General features: G+C 34.2%; 1 protein-coding gene across 5 annotated transcripts in view; it reads left to right on the forward strand.

The window, feature by feature from the left end:
- Positions 1–8568: 8568 nt before the first annotated feature.
- Positions 8569–12789, forward strand: part of LOC143226078 (Kv channel-interacting protein 4-like) — a 92459-nt gene continuing 88238 nt past the window's right edge. For 4 of the 5 annotated variants that reach the window (XM_076456538.1, XM_076456540.1, XM_076456539.1 and 1 more), the window contains exon 1: positions 8569–8986. The gene's annotated coding sequence lies outside the window, so the exon portion shown is untranslated. Of the gene's footprint in view, positions 8991–12789 lie in introns of all 5 variants that reach the window. The other variant, XM_076456543.1, reaches the window with a different exon arrangement.

Consider the following 12789-nt stretch of genomic DNA (forward strand, 5'->3'; position numbering starts at 1 on the left):
TACTTGGGAAAACTATGCCAGTTTTACTATCACTTGATAAGTGTAGCTTAACAATTTGAAGTAATGAGCAAGGCACACTTAAGAACTGGGACTTGCCATTACACTCCTGTATCCATACAAAATGAGCACCAACCTCAATCAGCACATACAGTGTCACAAAATTGATAATAGAATGTAAAATGCAAAAGGATGTAAAAGTTTCAATTATTAGAAGGTAGGGAATAATTTCTGACTGCTATGTGCGAACTTTGCAATATAGATTAATAACCCATTTCTACCAACTATATGACGAAGAAACTGCACACGTAAGCGTTCACTTTTTGTTTTAATTTTCAAGCATTCATTCTTGATTTTCTAGAAAACCATTTTTCAGGTTCTCAGTTGTGGATTGAAATATCTATATGAAGACAAGCATATCATCGCGATAGATGAAACATCTCCCTTATTTCAATCCACTCAGTGTAAATTACACTGACCAATCCAAAGTTATATATATGGAAAAGATATTACAGAGACCAAATGAATTATTCAGAATTCACATTCCTTCTCAGTACTGAAATCAGTCTTAGGTGTTTACTTTCATCAGCCAATTCCACTTAGCATAGCATAGCAAAGGAAAGGCAACTTTGTATATCACTGCATACAATGTTATGACATCTAACAGGGTTCATCACCTTCCTTATTTTAGGTCAATGCTAGAAACCAGGTTTCGATGCTTCTGGTGGGCAGAGCACAAATATTCCATTGTGTAGCTTTGTGCTTTACTTCAATCAAACGTACCCTTATTTCAGGTAATCACTATTAAAGTAACCATGTACTCTCTTAATTTTATTTTGCTATTTTCATAACATCTGCTCAGTTTCATAATTGGCTACGTTCCTGTTGCTCCGGTGACCCGGCATGGCCAGGTAGTTAAAACACTTGACTCGTAATCCCCATCACACAAAACATGTTCGCTCTTTTAGTTGTGGGGACGTTATACTGTGACGGTCAGTCCCACTATTCGTTCGTAAAAGAGTAGCTCAAAAGTTGGCGGTGGGTGGTGATGACTAGTTGCCTTCCCTCTAGTCTTACACTGGTAAATTAGGGATAGCTAGCGCAGATAGCCCTCGAGTAACTTTGCGCAAAATTCAAAACAAAACAAACCCTGTTGCTCGGAGGAAACTTGCACTGTAGTCACCTGTATCTATGTAACAATGTGTGACTCTTGTCTGACTTAACTAGCTATCTGGTCCCACAATCACATAAGCAAATTCCTTTAACAATTCACTGAGTTCAAGTCTTTATGTTAAGTAGAAATTGATATCACATTCCTCAGTTGAAATCTTTAGCTCCTCTAGAAGCTGTGTGTTCATTCTCAGATGTACGATGAACATAACACCAGTAAAAAAATAAGTTTGAGACAATTACCTCTGTTACCGTGAAAATTACTATTTCAACTGAAAGGTGAATAGTCAAATGTTCTTGGTTATAGATTATCACTGATACAGCCTGCTTTTGGGCAAATCAGTGTTTGGATTGATGCAGGCTGCTTTCCAGACAGAAAACACAGTGCTTAATGTGTTGATTTTATCATTGTAGCAGAAGGTAACAATCCATCAGCCCGTGGCTACAGTTCCACTTGCGTATTTGTGTAAATAAACACATAATTTTCAATACTCGCACAAACACACACACATAGTTCACTTTTCTCAAGCCTTATCTGTTCAGTTTTGGATGTTTTTTAAAGCTGTCTGATGCAAAATTAAAACTGGCTAACAACTTAATCACAGTTTAATACCAAATATGCTTATGCCTGGAACATGATGTTGCACAGACGAAGTTTGAGATGTGCCTTTCCAATCAAATTTGCACTGATTGGCTAAAGTTGTGGCTAAACACAGAGTGCCTCAAGCACAGCAAGATTAAGTAAATTTCTGGTTGCTCCAGTGTCCCCAAAGAGCTCACCCTCGTTGGCAACTAGGTCTAATTCAGTCTCTTCTCTATTAAACCAGTAGGTGTTGCTGAAACCACTACTCATTGCCAAATTTCCTGCATCTGCTGTGGTGGTGTTGGCTTGAAAGGTACATGTATATGATGATCCTGTCTGACAACAAGACATAAACATATACCACAATTCAAGCAGGTACTCCTTTCATTACATCAATAGTACATTCAGGAGTAGAACGTCGGCTACAATGGTGATGTACAGTCATGGCACTTGGGTTACAGAAACTCTGCTGATTCAGTGGGAATAATGCTTCTAGCATCATGTGGTATTGCCACATTTGCTGCAGTGAAACTGGTGTGAGCAATGGATGAACGTGTTTTTGTCGCTACGTGTTTTTACAGGTTCTGAAAGTTGTTTCACAGCAAGGCACACGGCTGCAGTTGCCAGTGCTGCTGACCTCCTATTTTGCTCTTGCATGCAACTTGATATGACCACCCGAATTAATATCACCGTTGGAATTACCTCTGTGAAAGACAAAATGTCTTCAGTCTCATGTGGAGCCACCTGGTTTTGCTGAATATATTATTGGCAAACTAACTTGTCAACACGCACCTCTTTATGGCATTAAGAATAAATAATAGGAAATTCCTTTCTTTGATATCTCCTTACATTGTCCACAAATGTTGGCAAGTTTCTCTTGTAGACCTCACGTTAAAGTTGTAAAATTGACCTTATAGATTGCTAAGCTTTATACATTGTTGAATCTGTAGCAAAACGTACTAATAACTGTGTTTCTTTAAGTCATTCATAGTCCAATTGTTTTAGGGCCTCGAAAACTAGACTGTCTGAGTTTAACATCAGGCATCATACCACTTGTCCCTGAGCCCATCCATTCCAAGTAATATGTTTACTTGAAACATTTGATGAAACAGTTTAAGTTTTCCTTTGCTGCTTCCTAGAATACCAACAGGTTTATCTGCTTTATCTCAACTCTGCCTGACGCCCACAAGCTACAAATGCTCAATACGCTACTGAAAGTTATCCAGGTGTTCTCACAAGTTCATCTACTTCTTGAATTCCAGAGGCAGATATAGTCTGACACACAATAACACTGCCATCATTACATCTTGAACTGTGGTACTACACTTCATTATCATACCCCATAGTTTCCTTAGCCACTAGGTATTGTATCAAAGTGTCATCAGAATACCCTGCTACGCTTCTGGCAATCTTCTATGCATTCTCCATTATGTTGAGATGACACCTGCTTTGTATGCTGGTATTGTGGTTAACTGGGCCAAACGTCATACATTGTGACCTTACATAGCACCTTGCATAAGTACTCTAGAGTTACATAGAAATAATTCCAATAAATATTAAGCCCCAGAGACCATTCATTATCATTATGACTCATCTCTACTACCCTATTCTCTTGTACATGTGGTATAACTATTCAAAATAAACTTCACAATAAGAAGTGATTTAGCCCTGGCACCAAAGCGTTTCTTTTTAACTACTCTCTGATATTCAGGTGCAATCTGTCCAACATAAAATCCAATAGTTCCCTCAAAATACAGGGTCAGGACATTTCAGCAAAGAATAAATTGAAACTGAATGACAGAGGAAAACAAGAAGATAATTTTTTTTTAAAAGAAAATTCTTTATTTACAAACCATGTTATGCCACCTAACCTGATTGGCCGTCTTCTGTCTCATTTGACTAGTGAAACTGAGCACTACAAAAATGAAAAAAAAAAAAAACAAATCTAGAGGAAACTACTGACCCATAGAAATAATCCCAATAAGGAAGTTTGAGATCACGTGCACCTATAGCTAGATAGCAACCACAAAGAACCAGGCCTACTTTTTCTTTTTAAACTAACAAACCTGAATTTTTATTTCAAAGAGTGAAAAGTTGGAACACTTCATAGGTTGCAAAATGATATATAAAACAAACATATTCTCACCAGCATAAGGCACAACACCTTTGAAGCCACTGTGGTAAAGTAAAGAAAATTAGGTATCACACGAGTCCACCCACAGGTTACATACCTCAATCAGACGCCTTCCTTGAATGTTGTATTAGGACAGGAGAACAGATTTTTGTATTATCTATTTAATAAAACTATCATCTAAAGAGCTAATAAACAACACACACACACATTATCTTGAGATATAAGATCAAATTTTGCAGTAAGTAGCCTTTACTTGTGTAAAAGGATTAGTGCACACGCGGGACCTTTAAATACAATGTGAACGAAACATCCTAGCTACGTGTAAAAATTGTATGGTATTTAGGGAAGCATTACTTGAATATAACGAAATAAAGCTATGTTCCTAATTATTTATGAAATTCATGACTATTTCACTTATTACTTATCAAAACCTTAAAATGTTGAAGGTTAGTTTTATTGATACATCAGCACAATATGTTGAATGTTTTTTGTTGTTGTTGAAGAAAATTGTTGTTATGTCTCTGGTTGTGTTTTTGTTTTAGAAATTCCCTAATGTTTTTTCTTCTTTAATTTTGCTTAGCTTGTTAGTTAAAATCATAACACTGATTTTTCTTATTATTATAACCTTTCATTTTTAAAATGGTATGAAGTAATAATAAATTTTTATGTTTAATTTTTTATTTAAACTAACAAACCTGAATGTTTATTTCAAAGATAGAAAAGTTGGAAATCACTGGTCTAATATTCCTAACTGAAATAAGATACTGATTTCAACAACTGCAGTTTCAGTCTAAATCCAATACTATAAAAAGTACTAGCAAAATGTTATCCTATATTAATTCACGTTTTGTGTTTGTGAAAATATTTGTTCAGAAACCTCTCCCACAGTTTTGGAGCTGGCAGGACAAAACGTGGCAAGTGGACTTGAATTTTATCCTTATATATATATGTGTGTATATACACATGTTGTAGGATTCATACCAAGAAGAGCTAAATTGTGCTCAGAGAATCATCTAGCGATGAAAGGGTCTGCACATAGATTTATAGGATCACTGAACAAGAATCAGGCTTCAGATATTGTGTTATTTGCACCAGTTTGTATCCTGAGGACATCATGTTTGAAAATGTGTTTATATCTCCACCAAAAGCTGGTGAGACAACACGGGCATATGTGCTTAGATACCACAAATTGGTTCTGATGGGTTTTATTTTAGGACCCTCCTCTTAAGGTGTTTGCAGAAGTAACTGGGGATAATAGAGAAGCTTGATCAGAATATTGGAACCTTAGTGAATCGTGAAGGATCCTTGTAATCCTACGTCAGAAGGTGGGTACTTTTATGTTAGTGGTGATAATTATATAATTTATTTAATTAAAAATATTACATAACAATTTATTATGTAAATTGCAATCCAGATTGGCATTTACAGAAAGTGTCATTTGTCAATGTAGCAGTAACATGTTCCCTCATGTGAACCATGCATCACTGGTGATGTATTTCATTGACAATGAAGACTTACGATTGAAATATGCTTGTCACAGTCCTTTAGGACAAATACTATTTGAGTTTAAAAAATGTAAAGCACAAAGACACAACACCATGAAAATGGGAGACCTTCAAAATTTTCCATTGGAGTAAAGAAGTTCAAAGATATCAGGACACTAGAGGGCTTTCAAACAATACCCATAAACATAAATCCTCTATCTCTCTAATCTAAGTGTTTTGACGAAGATTGAAATATTTTCACCAATGGAAAAACCAAAAATAATTTGAATCTAACAAAAGTTCACAAAAAAATCGATGACCGTTTTAATGATAAAGATAGTTAAAGTAATTGTTACAATCTTGCTATATTTACATTTCTGTTTCGCTTCTTATGGTCATCAACTTTATTTAGGTTGTATTTACTTCTGTAGAAATTGACTGTTACCAATGGAAACTCAACAAATTATTGTATGTTACTGGTATTCAACAACACATAGGTTTAGAAATTGATTTTGTTTTTATTAGAAGCATATTACTTTCTGCCTTCGCTTGTTTCAATTCATTAATTCTCTCTCACATTCTCTCATTCTATTCTTTTTAGCCGCTGTACAGCGGCTCATAAAATAGCTCTGAGTTTTTGTATTTTTTCCAAGTACAAACTTTTAACTCAAAGCTCCGTTGTATCTTGACCGATTGGAGGTCTAATTACAGTTTCGGGCTCAGAAGGTCAAATCCTTTCAAACTACCCAAGATCAAATCGATTAATTTAATCTTGTCTAAAATAATCTCAGTTTGAAAGTAGGCTGGTAGAAATTCTGATGAGTATTAAAACTTAACTGATTATTGCTGGCGCACGAGAATATGGTTAAGGAAAAAGATAAAATGGTCTCACAGATGGATTTATTCTAATCCTGACTAAAATATTTTGATGTGCCGCAGCTACTGAGAATTCCATCTTGTTTTTTTCTTTCATTGAGGTCCCGTTGTTTTCGTTCCTTTCTAAAACCTATGTCTTTTTGGCTTTGTACCCATTTCCTGTATATTAGATCATGACGTTTCATAACCACAGAGGATTTTGAAGTCTCCATATCCACTGAAAGTAGAAAAGTGATGATTACAACAGCTAAATCCAATCATTTTTTAATGATTTCGACTATTGTAATTCCCTAATTCCTTAGAGATTGACCAAATGTCGGTCATTTTCTCACATTCTATCAACTCCAACCGATGTTACATAACAATAACTAAAATCACAACAATCCCATTCGATCACCTATCTGTAAGGTTCCCTGATACAACTCCAAAAAACTTCCGTATCTTTAGCCTCCTTAAACAGGATAATGAAATTCCAGCTCAAAGTCTGGGGTAGTTTTCTCAAAATCTATGATCTAAAACTAACTGCATCGTTCCTTACAGAAACTTCTTAGCATGGAAATTTCAGTAAGTAGTGCATTGTCATGAACAAAAGAATTGCTATAGACGACAGAATAAATAGTTTCAAGGTCATTAAATGTTTAAAATGTGAATGATCGTTAGTATCCTAAATATCTTGAAAATACAATAATTTGACTTTTTCTGATGAAAGAATTATTATAAAAGTCAAGGGCATTTAACAAGTAAAGCACGCAACAATTTGTTATAGAAGACAAGTTAAACATTTAAAACTATCTTCTGACTGGTTAGTAGTTTATAATACTCAAAAAATATAACTGTTTTTAACCTTAGTTCTTAGTGCAAATTATGGAGAATTTAACACTAATATGTGTTATTTCTATGATGTAGTTTGCATTGTTTATTTTATTCTATCATTCTATGTTATTTTGAACCTAAAATCTATAAAAGCAATGATGAGTAAAATGTTTCATACTAGTCTAATCAGTTTTCCTCTTTTGTTTTGTTAATATTTAATATATTTTTCATGACTGCTACTAAACGTTTTTTGCATTATAAAGTGAAACAAAATATTTTAAAAACGCTTTAAAATAAAATGTATTGAAAAATATTATTTTAACAGTTAGATATCCTTCCAATCAACGTATTTGTATACCATAAATTTGATAATACCTCTTAAATATTGCCGATTGAAATTGCATCTAACTTACTGAAATGTACTTGCTATATCTACATACAATTTCGAAAGTTTGGTCAACCACAGGTCGTGGTATGGATATAGAGTTAGTTTTAACGTGGCATTTCTAGCTTCAGTATAAAAGAAAGCAAAAGTGAATTTTGTTTGTTGCCTTTTTTTCATTGCTAGCAATATTTCAACGAAACAGAACGGTCCACCGCAGCAGATAATAAATGTGCAATACGAATCGTTTTAGGCTTCAAGACCAATGCTTGCTCTTAACAGGTAGATGATATGCTCACACTAGTATACCAGCCCCACTTTCTCACTTGTAACATGGTTTTGTTTAATTGTCGTTTATGCTCTGTAAGACGTTTTTGTTTTAAGCCTAGGAATGATTTTTAACAGCTGTGATTGAGCATAAGGTGATTTTGTGCTCTCTTCTCTTTATATATTAAAAATTAAAAAACAGTTCTATAAGCTTTATAAATCTATGAATCTTTCTATCTATACATTTGTAACGAAATAAGTTGTTCAAGCAGAACATATTGAAACTCACTTGAATTCCCATACATCTCTTGTGAAAAGTCTAACTAAAAACTGTGATCATTGTTCCGATTACTCTTTACGTTTTCCTGTTTTCACAAAAGACTAAAATTCTAATTTTAAATATGCGTTAGTATTTGTTATGATGTTTTTATAAACTGGAGATATGGTTTGAATTCAGTAGTTTAACTTCATATAAATTTGGTATTTTTTTATATATTGTTATTTGAGAGTATTAAAGATGCCCATGAAGCTAATAGACAAACTGACACTGTGAATGTACTAAAAAGGTTATCAGAAAAAAACCCAAAAACGTTAGCGGCTTATTTTGTCATTTTTATTTGTTTTCATATAAATTTATATACCTATATATATTTAATATTATTACGAGTTTTGAAGATTTAATGTTCTCCTTTGAGAATATTCTAATTGTACTTGATAAAATAAGCTCTAATTACACAGCTTTCATCTTCCCATTTTATCCAATCACTAGTGTATATCTAGGTAAACAGTTTTATCGGGAACGTTACCCGGACCCTCCCTTCAGACACGCTTCAGCCTCTCTGTCTAGCTCTACTAAGAAAAACAACATGTTTTGCGTTCATAAAACACTGCTTGGGTTTCAAGACGATATTTGATGTAATAGAATAAGGATTTAACAATATTCTATTCCACAGGCTGTTTCCAAAGCTACCACAGGGGCTAGTGTCGTGCACCTGACGTTAACAGTTGCTTAGCAACTACTATAGCTTCTGTTTCCTTGAACGAAGCAAACATTCGAGCTGGTTGTGCTGTCATAGCTGTCTTTAAAAGATTCGGAATTGTAACTTGGTCGCGTCGTCGAGGGAGAAACAAGTAATAGTTTACCATGGTGTGGTTTCTAATTCCCAGCTAGAAAAACTGCGCCCAGCCATCACGTGTGGACGGCTGGAAATAACATTCTCACTTGTGAGGGTTACTGTGTTTGCCACCTGTAAGTCGCAACAAAACAGAGGGAACCTCACGTAAGTAAGGAGTGAATTGTAACCTTTTCATCACCACATTTTCTGTAGTTCTTAAAATCAATAATAAACGGTGAAAAATAATTATTTGCTGAAACCCAAGGCTATATCTTTGGGCTATTTTTCTTAGCATCTATAATCTTTAGTATCTAACACAGTTCTTCTTATAAGAATTTTTATTAAATAGCATCAAAGTCCATGTAATGAAACCTGTCATTCACATTTTCAGTAGATCTGTAAATGAAAACAGACCTGTTAACAACTATCTGTCTTTACTTGTATAAGTTCATTTCATAAATAATTAGAACATTTTATATTCCTCTAGTCACAACACGGGATATTTTGTGTTTTATATTACGTTCATATGTGTTTAAAACTGAAAAGTTTGAAACTAAATATGATAATTGTAATATATCTATAATTTTATGGCTTCCCTTGCTTCTAGAATGTTTTATTTTCCACTTTTTCTGTGTGTTAAACCAACAACCAACAAGTTTAAGACTGCATCTTTATTGTTAGCTAATTTATTGAAAGTTACTTTTATTAAAGGAAAGTTGGACTTTCGTTTGTTGACTCGGTTCATCACCAAATATCATTTACTTATGTACCTTACTAAAACCAGTTAATGTCTCATTAATTCACGTTGTTGTTAACCATCTTGGTGAAACAACAATTTTATCCTGAAATAAGTTTTGTTTGTGCAAGGGGCTTTGAGTTGGATAAGTTTTAAAACTGGTTACTCTCTGTTTCGCTGAATCCACTAAAACAGCAACTATGTCGTTGGCTATCCTGATAAAACAACAACAACTTTGCGTGAGATAATTTCTTCGTATACATTGACTCTAGAGTTTATTAACAACAATGGTTCTAGTTATTGGAGAAACAGTTTTACTCGTAGCTCAATAACGTTTGCCTGTTACGAAGAGTTGCTCTATTTATCAACAATTACAACCATGTAATGTGAATGTATTGAAACAATGGTTTAAAACGAAAGTACTGCGTTTGCGATTTTTTAAAGATTGTTTTTACATCTTTTTGATAAAACATGTTAAGGAAAATATGTTTGAATTTCACACAAAGCTACACGAGTGCTATCCGCACGAGCCGTCCCTAATGTAGCAGGGTAAGACTAGAAATCAGCTAGTCATCATCATACAGTCTTGAGTTACTATTTTACAAACAAATATTGGGGTTGACCGTAGCATAATAACGCCTCATGGCTAAAAGGGCGAGCATGTTTCATGTGACGGGGATTCGGGTCAGTGACCCCCAAATTACGAGTCGAGCGCCCTAACTACTTGGCCATGGCAAACAATTATAGATGTTATCTTTATTATTAGAAGTTGTCTTATTTTTCAATAATTTGAAATTAACTAAATATAATGAATTAGATATACATTTTTCAAGCTGTTAATGAAATTTATTCAATTTTTAGAAAATAACGTAACATCAGACATTTGTTTAAGCCAACCTGACAATTAAGTTTTATAACATTACTGATGAGTCTCAAATCCAACAAAATGCGTTACCGAAATAAAAACTAACGATTAAACTGAGTAGCGCCCTCAAGTTCAAACTGTGTTAGTTCAGAACACTGGAAAAATGGCGTTCTCCAACGACTGTTTCCCTCTCGCTAGTACAGCGGTAAGTCTACGGATTTACAATGCTAAAATCAAGAGTTCGATAGCAGATAGCCCGATGTGGCTTTGCTATAAGAAAACACAAACATACCAACGACTTTTTTTTTATTTGCTCAAAATAAGTTATATTTGTGAGCCGCTCACACATACCTAGCTTTGTTTCCTCATTGTCCAACTTATACTTCAGGATAGTTATTTAATGCATTTCGGTGGACCTATATATCCTTTACCGCAAAACATTGAGGAAAAGACCATCTTATAAATGATTTTAGACTATAAAGTTTGGTAATGTTTTTGCGTGTGTTTCTGCCATCCATTTGTAGTCCCTTTAGTAATTACCAAATGTATGTTATTTCTTGAGTGTCTTACGGTAATAAGTTATTAAACCAACCAAGCGTTTGTAAGTTTGTTTTTGAATTTCGCACAAAGCTACACGAGGGCTATTCGGGCTACGCGTTCTTAACTTAGCAGTGTAAAGCTAGAGAGAAGGTAGCTAGTCATTACCATCCACCGCCAACTCTTGGGCTACTCTTTTACCAACGAATAGTGAGATTGACTGCTACATAACATCACCCCCACGGCTGAAATGGCGAGCATGTTTGGTGCAACAGGGATTCGAGCCCTCGACCTTCAAACTACCTGGGCAAATCAGGCCATGTTTCTAAGAATCTGCTCAAAAGACACCATCAGTTTGAGTATTACATTGCGCTAGTAATTACTAATCACAGTATTCATACTTCACTGACAAAAAATTAGAAAAAGCGAGCATTTTCTTAAGAAAAATTATTTTTCTGAGGAGTAGTACACGGGCAAAGTATTATGACTGTGCTGATATAAACTGTAATGTTTTTTATATATTAAAAGTGAAACCCTTTACTGTGAAAAATAACACTTTTTAAGAATTCCATTTTTAGCACTATATGTACAAATTACATCATACATGAATAAAGATATAATCAAACCCTCACGTACAGTTCTAATGAAGGTCACAAGGAGATTATTTAAAATTGTGTTCTATGTACATACAATAGTTATTTTCTACTTATTTGAATCTTGAATACGCAAATTGTGAAATATTTATGGGTTTTTGTTTGCGGTGCTATTTTATATTTGGCACCACATCGCATTTATTATTTCGATCGCATACAAAGATAGATACACGTCCGTTGGTGTAAGATAATTTAGGGTTTTTTCTTTTTGTTTCAGAATTTCGCGCAAAGCCATCCAAGGGTTATCTGCGCATACCCGTCTCTAATGTTATACTGTAAATCTGGAGGGAAGGCAACCAATCAACAGAAACTACCGCCAACTCTTAATTTTTCTGATCGAACAATGTTCACCACTCTTAAAACGTTGTTGCAATAACGAGCATTGAACCATAAATCCTCTATTTCTCAGTCTTGGTACATTAACCACTACGCCCCACTTGGTCCATTATAATTATGAGATGTTTAAGGTAGTAGTACTGTAAGTTTATGAAAATATTTAGTGTTTAATACAAATGAATCCTTGTGATTACCACGTGATAGTTCATATAAGCTTCAACGATGTTGATAGCTCCTATTAAAATATTACCTTCCATACTCTTATTATATAATTATTGTTTTAATTAATGTATTATTTTGAAGAATGTTTAGCTCTTAAATGTAGAGAGTCGTAACAAATTTCAGAACAAAATGTGGAAACCTTTATATATATATCTGTTATATATATATACAGGTTTTTGATTACAGGGGAAATTAGTTCTCGGTTCTCAAATCCGTTGAAAATCAATTTAAAATTCTAGATTTGGTTAAGCAACAAGTGGTAGATACGTTATTCCCAGGTTTTTCACTTCAAACATTATTAGTTAAATTCTAGACTTGAGTTTAAATTATTTATTTTCCAAAACTGTACGTAAAATACAAACGATTTTGCTGCTGTTTATATAATGAACAAGCAATAAAGGATAATTGAAATTTATAATATAAAAGCTATAAGATGACAAAATCACCATCACTTCCAACGTTCATTTTTGGGCAAATCAAGCATCTCATGGTCGTCAAGGGATTTCGAAGGTAAGTGATTCGTCATTAAACCTAAATATACAGTGATTTTACATGGTCTTGTCTCAGCTGCTGTTTCGAAACGAATTACGGGGTTAATGCCATTCATAGTGCTTATGAG

The sequence above is a fragment of the Tachypleus tridentatus genome, chromosome 9 (genome assembly GCF_004210375.1).
Source record: "Tachypleus tridentatus isolate NWPU-2018 chromosome 9, ASM421037v1, whole genome shotgun sequence".
NCBI classification, from domain to species: Eukaryota; Metazoa; Arthropoda; class Merostomata; order Xiphosura; family Limulidae; genus Tachypleus; species Tachypleus tridentatus.